Here is a 16,749-nt window from a genome sequence, read left to right on the forward strand (position 1 = left end):
ATTATTATGAACATTTCAAAGACTAACAAGAAAACCACTACAATACCTGACCACAGAATGAAATTACAGTTAGCTAATGCAACAGTGCCCACACAAATTATCTCTAATTGGTTGACATTAATATGATTGAGCTCCTGATAGTGCCAAATTAATGTCATAAAATGAAGAACAGCAAGGAAAAAAACTCATAAAAAACAGTATCTGTAACTAAATGACAGAATGAGTTAATGAGAATTTTTTTTTGTATGACACAGGGAAAAATACATCAACTGAGGTCCCATATCCTTCTTCAGCTGACCCAGATTATGGGGTCCTCAGTCACAGAGGGAACTGACAGTCTCCAGCTACAGGGATGGTTGCCTGCTTTGAGCTTGACAGTTTTGCAGTTGACTGATCTAAAAAAATTGAACACCAAGATCTGTGTCGACCTGCTCAGGTGCTTTCTGCTCTGATATCACAGCATCCACCCGAGTGATTTTGGATGAAACTGTGGGTATCTCTCTATATTGTCATGCTGCTCCATGTTTAACCTCATCCCAGCTCAGCTAAGCTCAGGTGCAGAGCGAGGCAGCTGGCTTAGCACAAGTAATTTTCTGTTTGATACCCAAAAGAGGATTTCACCACTGACTGAGCTGGAGAAAGAGACAGGGGCCTTATAAAAAGTCTCCAGGTGATTTCCATGAAAAAGATAACAGGCTTAGCAGCTGTGCTACACACCCATTTTCAAGGATGACCATGCAGTACACGAATACTGGCTAAAGAGGACCAGCAAAATAGTTCCAGTTCTGTGCAGTTAAATGTGGCACTACAGTGGAGTAACTGGGTCACAGATCAATGATTCAATCAGACAGATCAACAGATTCAATGTCCAATGACCCAACTCTTGCCTGTCAATAGAGTATTTAAGCAAGTAGTAGCTCTGCTTCTTTTATTGACAGCAGCTGATGTGTAGTGCTTACATATTGTAGTGATAGCCCCACCTTCCAAATTCCCATCATTCTTTTGTTTCTGCTTAGGATTTGTCAGCCCCTTATCCAAATGGCTTTTGCAATTATTTGCTGGTTCAGTTTGTGAATTTTTGGGGCTGAGTTTAACAAGTTTCTACATACATTTTTTAATATTCTACACCAGGCTGCTGTCAGTAGCCCTTTGTCTAGCAAAGCATCTGTATTCTGGGCTGAAAAACAATTATATTTACTAATACCTTCTTCTGCAGAAGGACAGTTTTCACCTGGCTCACAAGTAAAGCTCCTAAAGCCCAAACTGTCAAAACCACTTAGAGACTCTGAGTTCCAAGGAGGGGACATGCCAGCTCCCATTCTCTGAAGGGCCAAACTCAAGGCACATCCAGACATTTACAGTCACCTCGAGTCACCCTACTGATATTTGTAGGGTTTGAATGTGTTTTCAGCATGAGACTGCCATCAGCAGAAGGTTCATATTTCTTTTAATTTTTGACTAAAATTTTATCAGAGAGCATAATACTCTTATCACTTTGAATTTTAAAACACTATGCTATATACCCTCTAAATGTCTTCAACCAGACCTACACATTAATTCCATTATTTTATCAGTTTTACCATTCTTGTGATCATTCCCACAAGCCAGTCATCCTGAATAGCTGAGGATCTTAAAAATTTCTGGGAAAATGTGAAATGAGAGCTGATTTCTTTCTTCCCACTTAATGCCTTGAGTACTTAAAGGTAACATCTATCTGTTTGGAAGAAACAGCTTCAAAGTGATCAATTTTACCTGTAAATAATTTATTATATAGATGAAATCCCAGAAAAGAGTTTTTAAAAGTATACAGCATAATTCTTGTGTCTTACTGGAACAGTAATTCCTGTTATTGTGTATTAATAGAATTTGAGGCAGTTTTGATGCCTTGTCCTAGTGAAAAGAACCCATGGCCTTTATTTCACTTTCAAATAGATAATTGCTGTTATTAATTCAACTAAATTTACTCTAGCAGGAAGACAACAATGCCTAGCCAGAAATCCATGTTCTAAGGAGGATTTTACACAATTTGGTACAGATTAAGTTCCCTTAAACAAAGCCTCCAAACATTTAAGTGCATAAAGATAATGCAGATAATCATAAAATAAACAGTGAACAGTATATTATGTACAGTAAAGAGATAGAAAGAAAACTCCTCTTGTGTAATATCAGAATTTTATGTCTCTTAGATTCTTCATACTGTGGTTCATAAATTCCTTTTAGCCTTGATTAAAATACTTGGATAATGAGGTTGTTGGTCAAAGTGAGAATTGTAAAGGGATGTTTCAGTGCCATCTAGTGGGTTTATCATGTTAATAAAAAAAGTTCCCTCTTGTATGGCAATTTTTATTTTATAATCATAAAACTATTTTTGGTACTGCTCTACGCTTCCTTTTTCTTCAGTTTTGTACTTAATGATGTTGGACACATTACCATTAAAATATTTGTGTTTATTACTCCTAAGGCTATTCTGTTTCTGTGCAAAAATAAATACCATGCAGGGTGGGAGTATACTATTGAGCTGTATTGGGAGTATACAATGAGCTATATTGTGTACAGGGAGGAGGCATCATACATTGAGTCCAAGACCAATAATCAGCCTTGTGAGGCAGTCCTCCATCCTTTGGAAAGAAACAGCTTCAGCTTGAAGATTGCAAGAGTGGGGATGTATCAGACCTGTTCTGCTAATTGGCATCTTGATCTTCATCTAACTGATAGTTTCAATGTGTTTGCTGGAGCTTCTCATCCTTGCTTTTCCTAATATTTTCTTCTTTGAGGTAAAAAAGCCTTTTAATATATTTTCCATGTGTTACTACTTCTGTGCTACAATCAAGACTTACCTTTTCAGAGTCCTTTTTGATATGCTTAACAAATTGCATTCATTCTGTCCTTCACAGTAAGGCTTTTTTCCCCCAGCATTCAGGTAATCTTTGTGGCTTTCTTTTCACACCTTCTCCATTTCTTCCACTGTCAGAAACACTTGACACCTGACTTGTAAGCAATATTCTAGTACTGGCTTCATCAGGGTTTATATAAACAAAAAATTACCTCCCTACTCCTACACACTGCCTTCCTGAATAGATTTACAAATTCACGTTAATCCTGTTTGCCTCACACATCACATTAGGAGTGTGTGTTGACTCAGTTGTTCAAGATGATTTATAAGCACTTTTCAAAGTTGCTGTTTTCAAGGATACTATCCTCCCCTCCACAGTGATAAGTTTGATTATTTTTCAGACATACAATTCAGTACATGAATACATTAAAACAGAGTTAATTGCATGGGTTCATTCTCTTTACCAAACTATCCATGTTACTCTGTGCAACTTCAGCATCAATATTTGGCATGCTGTCAACCTCTGCATCATCTGCATATTTTATCTGTGATGATTTTATATCTAAATCAGGTTATGCATAAAACTAGCATCACTTTCCTTTGAGCATTCATCTTTGGAAGACACAGTTTTAAACAGCATCACTGAAGGATTATTTCTCACTGGCATTATTTTTTTAATCCATCAGTTTCAGACTGTAGGTGCTACAGTGGCAGCTACTTTAAATGAACAGTAGCACATTGTGCTTGCTCAATGTCCTCTAGCAGCTAAAGCATATGGTATCAGCATGTATGATTACATCTGTAATCACTCAAAGACCTAAATCAAGCCTATAAAATGTATTCCTATAGTTTAAATCTGTCACCAAAATCCTCTGCCCTTCTCCACTATTTTAGCTGGATCACATCAGGTTATCTACAAGTCCTTTTTAAATGCTCATAAGTTATTCATGCCTCTGCAATTTCCTCAGCACTCCAAAACTCATCTCAAAGGCCGTTGGTGTACATGAAGTGCCTCAGCCAAATGTGTTTTCTTTATGGACTTTCAGGTGTGAATAATCCAGATTTGATCATTTAAGAGAAATCATCGCAAGCAGATGCTAAACTTCCTCCTTACATATTAATGAATTCAGTGGAATTAATGCATTAGCACATTTTGTTCCAAACACAAGAGAGGAAAAATATACTGAAGCTCTTTGCCCTTTTTGCATTCTTCTAAATAGCTGTAACACAAATGTCTCTGAGGAGTCCACTTGAAACTTGTTTGGGAGCATGGCCAAACATCCCAAAGAAAATTCACCTGAGCTCTATGGCCATCAATCACAAACTTTCACTCCTCTAAAGCCCCCATGGTTAATCCCTAGCACACCTGCCTGCCATGGAAGCATGACACAGAAAGCAAAATCAGAGATACCACATTACAGAAAGAGCCACTGCTGGTGTGGTAGGCAAACCACAGCTGATGTTTCTCCTAGAAACATTCACTCTATCAGAAAAGGTCAATACAGCTTCTAGTGATATACTTGCAATACTACAGCTTAAAATTATTTAATAAACTGATTACATTCTGTTCATATTTGAGCCCCTTCCAGTCTTGCTAAAACCCAGAGAATTATCCATCAAGTAGCAATTTGTCCCTTTAAGCCTGTAGCCTAAGCTTTGAACACTTAGCTTTGCATGGGGGTAAGATCCCTTTGCCCAAATCACACTGGAATTCCAGATTAGTGAATTTCCTCAGCTATTTATGTGCTTATGGGGAGATTTATCCTTCTGGTCTCTATAGATCTGACTTTCAAATGAAAGGAATACAAAAAAAGGGGGTCTGAAAAAAGGACTTGCTTATTGAATTAAAGTGTATGTAGTTCCCTCAGAGTTTAGTAAGTCCAGAACTTACTGTGAACAGATTTGGTCTATTCCTTCATATGAAATAAATATATATTCTATATTTCTGAGCAAGGACAAATACAGCTAGTATTAAAGAAAGCATTTTTCAGAAAGTTCTGCTGACCACTAATTCTCTATATTTTTTTTCTCTTTATTTCTCTTATATTCTCTATATTTTTCCTATTGATAAAGCATTAAGTAAGGCTGGGGAATTAAACAGAAAAATAAAATATTAATTTGTGTGGCTTCTTTTTAAAAAGTGATCATATCCAATTGTGATATAAAATAATTCATTGAGACAAATGAGGATTCCAATATAAAGAAAACTCAAACACCAAAGTTCCTTTAAATGGACAATGGGCTTGTCTGTTCTTTTTCCATTATTATTTTATGTATTATTACATAGCCATAGCAAGGAGCAACATTATTTTTTGCCCTTAAGAATTTAATTTAAATAATTCCTATATAATTTGAGAATTTCTATTGGACACAGCTTTTAAAATTATTTATTATTTCATGAAAGAAGTAGAATAGCACCAAAGCAATAGCTACACGCTAGGAATTAGCAACATTAGCTGGGTAATCCATATTCTTCTTTGTTAAAACCAGAATGCTAATTCTTGTGAACTTAGAGATTTACTGGAGGTTTACATACCAGAGCACATGAGATCAAGGCAATCTACCCTTCTTTTCGAAATCACACTTCAAATATTAAAAGGGTGTTTGTACAAAGCAACCCCTGTTCATTCATATAAACCCACAGCTGCATAATTCAGCAGGGTTGTAGGCATGTACTGTTGTGCTACAGAATGATTGCTGTCTTAAAATTGCTATATACATGAGAGAAAATAGGCAGATAAAGCATGGAAGTCAGGGTACTATTTACAGAGGGCTTACAGGAAGAAAACTCCATTGTTTTCTGTGTCTGTTTCTTTCATTAAAATAGAGTCAATGTTACAGTCAATAAATACCTCAGATAGATTAATTACTCACAAGAGTTTATAAATAAGAAAGACAGCAGACAGAATAATGCTGCTGCACTGGAACAGGAATTGCACTAGGTGGTAGTGTGAACTTGCTCCTCATGAGAAAGTGGTCGAGGATTAACAGTGATGGTTGTGATGCTCATTGAAAAAATCTGCTGCTTTCTACCAGCAGACATACTTCACCTAGGAGATGTTACTAAGCTGAATGGGGTAGCAAATACCAAGAAATTGAGAGATTTTTCAGAGTGAAATTTCAAAAAAGCCCCGCAACTTCACCTTGTCTCATATTCATGCCTGTACCGCTATAACCAAACACATATCATATATATCTTGTTCCTTACAAGTACACAAAAAGGAGACCAAAACAACAGGTTCTATTCTTTTTTTCAAACCCTTAATAGTTTTTTTCACTCCTTCAGAAAGACTTTTTCAATCTGAGTTTTCTCATGTTGATCACTTATTCTAGGGAATTTTTTTCTGTTTCTTTGCCTTCCATACCTGTATCCTCAATACCATCTTTCAGGTGCTCACATCAGCAAGTTTTTCCAACTTGTCAGATAGATACCATCACCAAGTTCAGAAGAACGCACTAGATTTTGAAAATCCAACGATTTTCAAAAATTCATGGTCACCAAATGGCTCAAATTTACCTCTGTGATGGTGGCTCAGTTTCAGCACCCCCTTGCAGCACTTCTCTTGGAGCCTCAGAGACTTTACAGCTACAATACTCCCTTAGAGCTCACTGCAAGCATTGGTATTTATTTATGGCACCTGGAAGTGAACAGGTGCCTCATGGCACAGACAAATTACAGAGCATCAGAGAAGAGCTAGAAATCCCATTTCAGCCCCAGCAGGAAGAGCAAGAGCCTGATGAAGGCAGGAGCAAGGATCGCCTGCAGTGAGGCTGCAGCTGCCCTGGGAAGAGCTGAGGGCATTGTTGTGATGCTCAGCACAGGAACCCGAGCTCAGGAATGTTTTACAGGTGATGTGTAGGAAGCAGAGAAGAGATGAGAGCAAGCTGGGCTCAAGTTCTAGGACTAGGAGTGGCTTAGGAGGAGGATGTACATCCACCAGAGCAGAGGTGAACAAACAAACCAAGGCTGGCATTATTGGCTCAGCAGGGATTGGGGCGGAGCAAAGAGCACAACAAAGTTGTGAAACTAAAGAGTGCTGGTAATTCACTTCCCTGAGGTAACCTAGCATTAAAAAATTAAAAAAGCATCAATAAAAAATCCAAACTACTTGGCTTTCACTGGAGGATATTTAGGAGTATCAGCTCTTATCCACCTCTCTATAACACTCAGAAATCTTAACTCTGGCTCCTGGCTCTAATTATGCCATGACCAGTGAAAGCACTCATTCAATCAGTGTATATTCCTTCTATTTTATAACACAAAATAGCACAAATAAAGAAATAATAATGAAGTGTAGTGTGTATAATCATTCTCAAGTCTCCAGAAAAACTATCTCAACTACTAGACTACTTTAAAAAGTAACAAATTTAAATTACCGTTAAATCCTTTTAACACAGTTGTCTCCAACTGTATCTTCAATGCAATTATTTGAACTAAATTTTCAGTTTTGTGCTTCTCAGAAGATATTCAAGCAAATATGATATAGGACATCAGACGTATTCAAATATCCTATTAGTCCATGCCTGGTTTGTTCCTGTGGAATTGAATGTACATAACTAGATATTTTACACCCTTAGAGGATTAAATAACATAAATTGCAACTCAATACCTTACAGAAGATACTGGAATATGCCAGATGTGTGGATACATTTTAGGATCTCAAATGCACTGATACACCTTTATATCCTAAACTCTAACAACAACATGCAGCTGACATTGTAGATGTATGGTTGCATGCAAATACTGCCATCCACTCACCAAAACTCCCAGATTTTATTTTATTTTGTTCATGGTGCTTCAGTAGAATGTGAGCTCCACTGAACAGCACCAAGATATTTTCAAGCAGTATCTGATTCACTACTGGAAAAGTGGTTTCTCACTGTGATTCCTGCAAGGAAACAAGTCATCATGTTTTATTCACTCATGGAGAGCAGGAAGATGCAGTTCATCTAATAAAAGAAAAATCAACCAGCTCTAACATTTAATAAATAAAACACAGGTATAAACTAGAATAAACTTCACAGAAGGAATGTCATGAAGCAGTAAATATAAAAGGACAAAACTATCAGAATAATAGTCATGTCTGCTTCCTTTAAATCCTTCTAAGGGATGCTGCAGCATGGTTTTACCTAGAGAATGCCCTTAACTCCTGGCAGCTGTGGGGAGGCAGCAATGACTGCTGCCATGTGTCTCAGTCTTTGCTTGTTCATCACTGTCAGGCTCTGCTGCCTCCAGCCCTCCTGCTCCTTTCAGCTGTTCCTCATCAGGATCAGGATCAGGATCAGGATCAGGATCAGGATCAGGATCAGGATCGTCCCCTTTTGTCTCCATGCCCCTCTGGGTATTGCAGTGATGCTACTGGCAGTAAGGGTGATGGAAATGACTCTGACGTGGAGTTAAAAGGTGCATGCAAAACTGCCCTCAGTTTTAGGACCTTCCCTATTAACTTCTGAGCTTTTTTCTTTGACATAAAATATCTACAGATGGTTGTTGATCCTGTCCTGAGTAATAAAATGCTTGCACTCTTCAGTTGTTTCTACAACTGTAATCATACTTAGTAGCTTCATAGGAAACTCCAAGCAGATTTGAGACCCAGATCATAAAGTTAAATTCAAGAGTTTCTTTCTCTGATTAATACATGCCTGCTATAATCTTTTATCATTTCTAAACTGTCATGGAATGTTGCAGTACTTCACACCCTTAGATAAGTTTTGAGATTAATAACTGATAATAAAAACTACTTGGAATTTATTTTAAGTAGATATTTTAAAGGCTTTTCCCTTTAGGCAGGTGGTGAATTGATGTGACAATGCCAGGGTTAGTAAAATGATATTTCTGTGGCAGTCACAGCATCTGAGCCCCATGGAGTGCAATCGTGTCTCAGGTGGGGATCTCTGAGCTAATGCAATCTCCAGAGGGAAGAATTGCTCACTTTGTTGTTCTTACTCTAATTTAAGATTAGCTGCAAGTATCTTGACATGATTCTTGTGCAGTCCCTGGCATTTTGCATTCCTGGTTCATGCAAGGCTTCCCAGGAACACTGGTAATGCAAATTGGTTGTAAAAGTAGAACATACTCTGTGCTACCATCTCACACACTTCATTTATCCTGCCCTGAACATCACCAGATGCCCTTTGATCTGAACACAAGAAATGAGACCAAGTTTGCCCGACACCAAAGCAAGAGTGTTTTCAATTTATCTCTTGATCTACTGTACAACAGGAAACGTAACCAGAAAAGTGATGTTCCTAGGAATTTACTTTCAATTCTACTGATAAAATGCCTGCATATATCAGTCTAATGGGATTAACTAATGAGACAAGCTGATAATTAATGTGTTGTTTAGAGGCTATGCTATTTCAAGGCAGTAATGAACTGCTCAGCAATGCAATGTAGGCTGGGTTTTTTTCATTTAGGTTGAAGGACTGGGGAGGGGTGGTGGCCCACACAGCTCCCTGTCCCAGCTGACTGCAGTGTGAAGGGGGTGGTGCAGGTTGGGTCTCACCCCTTGTACAATGAGAGCTTTGTCAGGGCACAGACCCCAGCCTGAGAACCAGAAAATGTTCCTTCCTGGGGCTGATGGAGTAGATGAATCACCAGACATAATTAGGGACCAGAGTGTCTCTGCAAATCAACTGAAAATAGAGGTAAACAGAGATTCTGGTATTTACACATCCACACCTGGCTGATTGTGGAAGGGCACTTCAGCTTTTCAGGGAACCCTCTAATAAAATGAGACCCTGATTCTTCTTACAAAGTAATCATTTTTTTGAGATATGTTATCATTCCTTATCAATTCTCTAGATATATGTATTGCATCAGTTTGAGACTTATGAACATTTATGGCCCAGAAAGGCAGAACTCAGGGCTTGTTCCCTCTCCCTGTTCAGTAACTGAGATGGCCACTCCCCTGCTGCTCCCTGTCCTGAAGTTGTTCATTGCTGTACTTTTTCTTCATGAATAGGGTAGGGGGAATGAATCATTAATGAAAGAAATAATTTTATCTTATAATGGGATACCAAACATGCCATGACTTTTTGGCCTTTGTGAATGACAATCTTGCAAGTGCTCCTTGCAGATGGAGAGGGCTGTAATTGCTTCTATTTGAGACCCAGAGCTCCCTGTAATCAGCACTTACACAATGGAGAGGAGGGTTGTGCAAATCTTGAAAACACATACCTAACTCACTCTCTGTCTATGGATTCTGTGCTTGTCTGAAGATAGTTCTCTCTTTTAGCACTTGAACAACTTAATTTCAATGGCATTAAAAAGTATGCCCAGTAAATATCTGACTATCATTACAGACTCACAGAGTGCAGCAAGCAAGTTAAAAAGCACCCATGTACACAGTGCATAAGAAGTAATAATTTAGTTTATTAAATATCTACTGTCTATAGAGTATTGCTGCAGGGTAAAAGAAAAGCTTCAATATGAAATCTTCCTGGTATAAAGGGAGAAAAGCAGAGAAAATTTCTAAAGGCCAAACCAAAGAATCCTGAAGTGACATTTTTACTGTATTTAAGATTTCATGCCAGTGAATGCACTTCCAGTTATTTTAAAAGCAGTGTTATACTAAAAAGACTATAAAGGCCTTTAACTTCCATACTGCCTTTATTCTGTGTTATAAATTGCAAATTAAATAAAGTATTAGCTTACGCCACCTGGTAAATTTTCTATTTTAAAGCAAATAGAGAATTATTACTTAAAGAAGAGACATCAAATACATAAAGAACAATCCCTTTGATGTGTACTTTCAAGGCTGGCAGGAAGTTTTTCAGAGAAAAAAAGAGCTGGTTTTCTCAGAACCCATGAAACTGCCTCAACTGAGATGAGGATGGCCTTTGATTTCTTGTCCAAATGCTGCATCTTCTTGGGCCAGGCTTTTAGTCCAGGCTCGGACCTGGAGGCAGTGGAGCAAACTGTCTGCAGACCCCTTTTCATTACCTCTGATGCAGGCTCTGACTGCTTTTCAGTCATATAACCAGTAGCCCCCAGGATTTTGGCAACCCCTGGCTCCCAACTCCTGGCTAACATTTGGGATGTTCTCATCCCAAATCAGTGTTCAAGGCTCCCCTTGTCATTTGACAGCCCAGGTGTCGTTTCACTCTCACCTCTGGTAACTGTCAATAATTCTAGCTTTGACCATTAGGTGTTTTTCATTAATCTCAACAAAATTAAACTGTAGTCTAGCTGGTAGAAAAGCAGATGATAGTTGCTTAAAACACTGACATACATTGTGCATAACTAGTGTTGCAAATTCCCAGAATATCAGTACTTCCTCCTTTGAACACAGCAGCATTGCTGAAATCACTTCATGGTTAGCAACTCCACAGCATGTCACATTGTTGTTATAATGCACTTTAGGAGGGTGATGTAATTTCTTTTCATAAGGTGTAAGTGTTGAATAATCCCAAAACAGGCACAGCTCCTTGAAAAATCAAGGCCCGCATGCTGCAATCACCTACAAGTGATGTGTTCACAAACAACCCAACTGGTTTTCAGAAGCAGGAAGTCCACACAAAAACCAGCCCTAAAGCTTTTCACTCTCCAGTTGTTCACCCTTAGCATTTAGTGCCTGTCCAGTTACAGATCACTGAAACATCCCTGAGATCTGACAGCTTTTTCAGGCATTTGCATGCACTCAGGTTCAGCTATGTACACCTTGAAACAGCTGCATAACCCTGGAAGCAATACTGCAGTGCAGCCTTGTACCCTTGCTTGTTGAAAACAATGGCAATCACTTCAGCTCACTTAAAAAGAGGCTGGGTTGGACTCACATTGTGAAATACTCCAGTTAAACTTATTAAGTCTAATTGGTGTGGTAATGTTGAGTGCTATGCTGGTTGCAACATCCCACTCCCACATTCCTTAGGCTCAAATGACTTCATGCTTTGCAGCCCTGCCTCATAACTCTTATTTAGGGAAGCCCTTTAAAAACCTTTCACTGTTCCTCATTATTGTTTTCTTCAATTCTTTTTAAAAAGCAATATTTCTTAACTTCAAAGCCAAAAGGCTTAAAATCAAAATGATGATGCTCAATTTTTCTGAAGTAATTTTGAACGTGATACTGATTTAATTGGCCAGCAAAATAAATGGATGTCGTCTTGTAGCTTTTCATTAATTTATTTACAAAGAGGCTATAAACTAGATACTTTTCATTACTTTATTTACAGAAAGATGCTATAAACTAGATACTTTTCATCAGTCTACCCTGCATTAGCTGGCCTCTCTCAAAGGAGTTTTGCAAGACCTTCCAAAAATAGCAGAGGGCAAAGGTAGTGCTTCATTGAAACCAACCTGCTGGATTTAATTCCAGTAGTGGCCAACAAATCCATAAAATTCTGATAGTATTCTCAAAGTATACTAAAAACTCAAGTTGCTTCAAGAAGAAACAGTACTCAAAAGCAAAATAAAGAAGCCCTCCTGCTTACAGTCAGCCTTGTTGCTCTTATCAGCAAATATGATAAAAGAGTATTCCCTGTGCAAGCCATCCTCTTGTTCAGGGAGTGGCAAAGTCAGTGAGAGGCACCAAGCAGACTTTGGGAATCATCCATGTGCTGCTTCTCCTCATGTCAGCATTTCCAGGAGTTTTCTGAGGAACAAATCTCTCAATCACAGCTCCGAACTGAAACCTCCTTGCCAGGCACGACACCAACGGGGCACAAACACAAACCTGCGGTCACAAGGGGAGAGGACACCACAAAACAACACAAAGTTTTATGAAAGCACCACAGGTGCTGCCACACCACAAGCACTTAAGAATAAATTTACACTGGCACAAACATAACAGTGCCCTGATGGAAACTTCCTGTGCTAGACTGAAGTTGGAAATGGGATTGTGATGGAACAGAACCAGCACCTACAAAATGACAAACTCAAAAACACCAGGCCCCATATCACATCCAAGGTCTGATATGGAACCATCTGGGGTTTTTCTTATGTGTTTCCATTTAATAGTGACTAACAGGTTGTATAAATTAATGTACTTTCTTATTTTCATTTTTTTGCACTGTAATTTAGTAATTTGCATCCCAGAAAATTAGATCAATGCACATAGTGCCCATAGGACTTAAAATACCTTGCTGCAGATTTAAACTTTTCTGTTTCTATCATATTCCTTAGGTCCCTATTTTGTACTTTTTAATTCAATATTGCCCTCAAAACATGCACTGAGCACCAGAGTGTTTTATCACAGAAAACGGTGACCAGGTAATTCACCTGGAATTCTCTTTGATGAAAACTAAGGCATGACTGCAGGAATAAATATATGTTCTTTATTAGATACAAACTTCAGACCTTACCCCATGTATTCAGAAAAAAACTTGGGCTTACATGAAAGTTAAAATAAGTCATGCAACAACTGTTAGTTAAGATGGTATTAAAATACAAAGTAAATGGAACTTAACATTTGGTATTCTTTCTTTATCTAAGAAGTATTTTATTCTATGAGTCATCCCATTGGGATTGGCATCAATAAAAGTATTAGAAGCTGGATCATAAGAAAGGCACAGCAGATATCAATAACAATCCCTTCATCTCTTTTTCAGCAGCCAAGCAGACCAGAATGAATAGAAAAATACTTGCTGGTATTTAAGATTTTTTAAATTCAAATTTGTTACAACTGATACATTGGAAAAGGTGACCTTTACATTACTGTTGCTATCTGTAATACTCACACATTATTCATGCACCCAAAACTGAATTATACACCCTGCAATGTGCGTAGATAGGCAGGTCCCTGCCCAGAAAATTTTTTCTCTAGATCAAGACTTGACAGTGGTGCAATTAAAACTGAGAGAAAAGGAAAAAAATAAATAAAAAAAACCAGCCCTGAACAATAACTTGCCTGAATTATCCCTATTAAGCCTTTTTTTGAATTGTAGGATATTATATGCACTGTACCTCGTCATGAAAGATGAGTACAGATGTTGCTAAAGAAGAGAGATTTTAGGAGAGAATGCACAAAGCTGTGTTTTAGCTGTAGAAAGAACCTTCTTCCACATTTGGCCACTTCATCCCTCACAAAAACACATTCATTGATAAAACTTCAGGACAGAAGGAATTTTCCTCGCTGGTTTTGGTAATGGAGAGCAAAAGACTAAAGTCCATCTTATCCAGCCTGATGGAATAAGCAATCATTTTCCCATGCTGGCATGTAAGAGAAAAACAGAAGTCAGCCAAGAACAGAGATGAAGGTATGAATGTCATCTATGACAAGAAGAGGGTCATGCAGAAAGCAAACACAAAATGCCTTGTTCCTTTCCTTCCACCCTAGTAACAGGGACATGAAATGAAGCTGGCACTGCACACCTGAAAGGAAAGGAGATTATTCTCCTCACAGATGCATGATTCCAAAGTGCCTGATACGAGATGCTGGGTGTGCTAGAGCTGTGCATGAGTTCAGGGACAGCTTGGACAAGCTCAGGGATGAGAAACCCTCAGGCACTTCTAAGGGATGGAGAGTCAGCATTTTGTTGCTTGCTGCTTCCTCCCCAGGTCCCAGATAATACCAAAGCAGTTAACCCCATTAAAGTGCAAAGATTTCTAGAAGCCAGCACAGAAGTGCTGACGTCTGACAATGCTGCTGAGCTATGAGCTTTCCTGGTATTAGCAAACTAGCATAGAAAACCCATTTCATGCCTGTCAGCTGGAGCAAATCCTCTGAGTAATTTGTTACATAGATGAGGATACCTTGCTCTCCCAGTAACCTTGTCTTGAACACTGGAGGAGAACTGTGGTGTCTCCCTGGCTGCTGAAAGGCAGCAAGAACCTTCCTAAAGAGTCACTTTATGTGTTCTGAGAAAAGCCTGGGTAAGTTAAACTTCATTTGATTCCCAGTGTTCTCAATTGATCTGTAAAAACTGCATAGCACACATTTACACCTAGGATGGTGAGACAGTACTGTCCTCATCTTGGGAAAAATCAAAAACCCTTCAAGATTTTGTTGTTTGAATTTTAACTTGACAAAGTCACTGAATCTTTAAGTGATCTGAAATCTGCACCACCAGATTGCAGTTGAGTCCATGCTGCAGCAGAGGGTACAGGTATGGTACCAGGTTTGAAAAAGGCTTCTTAATGTAATGAGTTATTCACATTCCTTGAGCTCCCCTGAGAACATAGGCACCAAAATATGCTGCATAGGTAAAATCTCTGAATTCAAATTATTCAAGAATAATTCACTGAATCAACTAGATTCACTTAGAAGTTTGAGCAACATGTTTGTGCAGTAAACTTTCCTTCTGAAGTGTGAAGAAATGGTGAGGATAGAATGAAATGAGGGTTTGGTCCAATGTTATATATAATAGAATTAAATCAGAAGGTAAGATTAAACACTAATTTTCTGTGGGGCCCTTAAATTCTAATGAATCGAACTTTCTTTGTCTATGAATTCTTAATTATATAAAAAAACAAGATTAAGTACTTCCAAATGTGATGCTTTATCTGAGTATACCACACATGACAGTTCTGAGTTCTATAACATATCACTGAAGCCAGTTTTGTCCAGGATGACCCAAGATAACTTGGAAGCAGATTTTTTTTGTGTGTGCATCTTTTAAACACTTATTTTTTGTTTACTTAACTTCTGTGGGTAGCTGGCTAACTGATCAATTTGCAATCCAACAACAGACTTTAACAATGTGAACAGAGGATAACTCAATTTTAATGTGACTAATTCAATACTTACTGGACTAACTTAGTCTTGAAGAGATGAATGGGAACTCCTGAACTCCATACTAGCCTTGATTCTTAATTTTCTCTTAGGGACACAGAGTTGGAACCTATATTTTCTTCTACAATATACAGCTGAAGAAATCAACCTTTCAAGGCTAGCTTTATAGAAAAAGAAAACCTTGAAAATGCTTTTGTACCTAGCATTTGTAAGAGTCACTTTAACCCAGTTCATATTTGTGTGTGCTAGATATGGAATAACTCATCAGTCAGTGGAAAGGATTATACCAAAAAGGGAGTCTCCCCTTCCTGTACACCCTTGTCTTAGGAGGTGTCAGTAGTCACCCTTTTACTTAAAGGGTTTAACATTAAAATGTGGAGATGCAGGTTTCTCATTTGTGTCTACACAGAATTATAGAATCATTTAGGTTGGAGAAGCCCCACTTACTCCTGCAGGAACAAAGATTTCTAGGAAAGTCTGATCAGAAACCTGAACATAATAGTATAACAACAATATAGTACTATGTGAAATGACATCATTATCAAAACACTAAAAAATAAAATTACTGCAATTAATACAATTTAATTATGAAGATTCATGGTGATTGAATGTGGTGACAATCTGCCCCAGGAACTATTCTCTTCTCTTTAAAAGCATTTTTGTCACCTTTTCAAAGAAAAGTCAGGTAATTCATCTGGTAGCAAAATTAGAGATAAGAGATCTACAAGATGAACAAATAACAAGTGACAGACTAAGCCATTTAATTTTATTTTTCATACTTCTTTCTGCATTTTCTCAAGTGACAGTTTGAACCTGGCAAACATATGCTAGCTCATCCTAAAACACCTTGTTTGTGTCTTCATGTTGCAACAGTAGACTTAGATATCAAACACAAATTTGAAAATTTTGCCTAAGACTGTAAGTTATTTAAGAGAGGGATCAGTTTTATCCAGGAAGGATAGTTTTGCTACCAAAACTGTGGGATGGAATGCAAAGGTTGGAGGCTCTGTCACTGCCATCAGTGTGATGTTAAGTCACAATTTCAGCTCAGCCTCGCTGCACCAAGATGAGCAGCACCACTGATCCTGAAAGGCCCTGTGTTTTTTCAATATTTACATCACACTTCCCAGCAATTTTTAGCTTGAAAAATAATAAGCAATGGAGGGCAATAACAGCCTGTTTGAAACTCTGCATTAAGTGGGTGGGGTCACGCAGCAACTGGTTGGACCTGGTTGGTGTTATCTC

The sequence above is a fragment of the Molothrus ater genome, chromosome 8, assembly GCF_012460135.2.
Source record: "Molothrus ater isolate BHLD 08-10-18 breed brown headed cowbird chromosome 8, BPBGC_Mater_1.1, whole genome shotgun sequence".
Taxonomy (NCBI): domain Eukaryota; kingdom Metazoa; phylum Chordata; class Aves; order Passeriformes; family Icteridae; genus Molothrus; species Molothrus ater.